Raw genomic sequence first — 2,793 nt, 5'->3', positions numbered from 1 at the left:
AGCTAAACAAGCACTTTATGAACGTAAATACAAGCTGGACAATTATCCTATTAACTTAGGCTACACTGCAGAAATCTGGTTTAATACTGCCTCACTGTCAAAGGAAAATATGTCCTCAGTAGTTTTTATTGTATCTGATTCTCAATGAGCTGTTGCAGAAACAAGCCTTGAGCAGTAAAGCAAAAGCTGTCAGATAAATGTAGTTCAGTAAACATTACAACATTATGAAATATTGAGACTTTCTATCTTGAAATATTAAGACTTTCTATCTTGAAATATTAGGACTATAAGGACTATCTATCTTGAAATATTAGGACTATAAGGACTTTCTATCTTGAAATATTAAGACTTTCTATCTTGAAATATTAGGACTTTTTATCTTGAAGTATAAGGATGGATTTTTTGTCTTGAAATATTAGGACTTTCTATAGGTGTAGTGGAGTGGAGTATAAGTAGCAGCAGGGGTGGGTTTAGGATCAGACCTGGGGGGGGGGGGGGGCTCAGCCCCTAATAAGAACAGCTCTAGGTCTAGTGTCCCCGTTTTAAGTTTTACAAAAATAAAAACATTACTTGTTTTGGAGGTAAATACACTTCTGAGCTGAAAATGTCCCCGGATTTTGTCTGAGAAATCTGGTCACCTTATCATAGATGCTGTGCAGTAGGCCTGTAATTGCATAATTGTCCATCCGCAGTGTTTTGAAACTGTATTGCTGTTTCTTTGTTTAACCACAAATATTTAGCTAAGGTCCTAAGGGGTATGCCTGATGGTAATTATCAGTTTTATGTTAATTTTAGAAACCAATACAATGGTTTATGATGATAAAGAGGCGTGTTTTTCTTGTGTTATTACATTGTCTAGATCACATTGAAGATGTATTATGGAATTCATTCAAGATGTATCATGGGATTCATTCAAGATGTATCATGGGATTCATTCAACGTTAATTTGTCTGAAAAATAGATATATATATTTTTTAAATTTGACTGAAAGAGACAATTGTATTGTTAATCGCAAATACTTCAAAGACAATTAATTGAATGTTAAAATTTGGAATTGTTGACATGACATGAGACATGAGAAATAAGCATAGGCTGGATGAGCATATTTCCCCAAAATGTCGGACTATTCCTGTAAATGCATTTCTTCAAACTTTTGCTTAATGAGGTATTTTCTATTTATTTTCTTTTTAAACATTGTACACTCTACAATTTTGAATAAAGCGTTCTTTGCTCATTATTAGGACTGGACATGTCTCAATCTAATGACGTATGGCTGCGCAACATGCATTTCTTATGATGTACTGTACTCAGAAGTTTTTGTCTTGCAGCGTTGATGAGGTTGAAACTTTTGAAACTAAACCACTAATAACTATGTCTTGGAAATTTGCAGAAAATCATGCACTCTATCATTCCAAGCTTATAATCAATAAATCAAGTGTGTTGACATGAGAGAATTTGATGGTACATCGAAGGATTTAGATATTTAACAGGATGTTGCTAATGTTATAGTATGACTTGAGTCTGTGCTGGATACCTGATATGTTTAAAACATTATGCTAACATGTATGAAAATTCCGTCTGCATCAACTGCAATTTGACAACTTTTTTTTTTTTTCTTCTTTTTCTTCATTTATCCACAGATGCTTTGAAAACAGTCCCACTCTGCGGGGATGATCAAAGAAGCATGGGATCCATCTTGACACAACACCCTCTCATTTGCCTCCAAAGGCAGGTCACATTGAATGGACAGATTAAAAAAAACATTGCTGCCATGTTAGATACAGACCAGCACTCACACTCCATAATTATTAGCCTGATGATTGCACACAAGTGTTTTTGGTTGTTGCATCTGGCTCTGTGGATGATGGAAGTTGTTGTATGTATCCACCCGCATTTTCCTGGCTGTCAAACATTGCATTCTGAAAACGCCGTACTCCTCTCATCAAGAGTCATAATTTACTTGTCAAAGCAGGAGTCTCCTCAGCATGCAGCAGGCTCCCTGGGGTTATAATTGCGAGACGGTTTGGTTCTCCTTAAATGCCTCCAGTGAAGATGGGGCACAGGCCTGCTAGTCAGGCTTTGTGTACTCTTTCCTTTTAAAAGCGGCCATTTACACAGAAAATTGTAAAACACGGTTTAAAAAAAAATATTTGACTAGCTTTACTATACTTTTGCCATCAACTCCTTGTCATCAGTGACATTTAACACTGATTACTTTGGAGCTCAGAGAGTCGTCTCAACACTGATGCAAGGTCCCCATCTTGTGGGGGGAGCAGGAAAGTCTGTCTCAGTCAGACGGATTTGTAGGTCATTTGAGAATTTTTAAAGATTTTTTTAAAAACACTAAATAAGTAATGAATATGTATATGAATCATTCAGAAAGCAGGATGTTAAATTCAGCAATTCTCAAGTACTTTTACTTCCATTTCCTGCTGCTTTATGCTTCTTCTCCACATGTCAGATTCTACTGCTCTAATATTCACTCCACTACATTTATTTGAAAGCTTTAGTAACAGATTTTCAGATTAAGATTTCACACGCAAAAAAATAAATACACAACAACATAACGCTTATAGAATACAATGTAATGTTTAACCCTTGTGTTGTCTCCCCGTCAACATTGAAAATCAACAGTTTTGTTGATGCTTTTTATCGATTTAGAAAAAACAACTTTTTCCTACGTTTTTGTTCCTTTAATCAACACTTTTGACGCTTTTTTTCATTGTTCAACTTCAATTTTTTTCTTCAAACGCTATAAAATTAAATAAGACACCCCAAAATTAATGAAAGTAG

This window comes from Etheostoma spectabile, chromosome 19 (genome assembly GCF_008692095.1).
Source record: "Etheostoma spectabile isolate EspeVRDwgs_2016 chromosome 19, UIUC_Espe_1.0, whole genome shotgun sequence".
Lineage (NCBI taxonomy): Eukaryota > Metazoa > Chordata > Actinopteri > Perciformes > Percidae > Etheostoma > Etheostoma spectabile.
The sequence above is the reverse complement of the archived record's forward strand: the minus strand, read 5'-3'. Positions refer to the sequence as shown.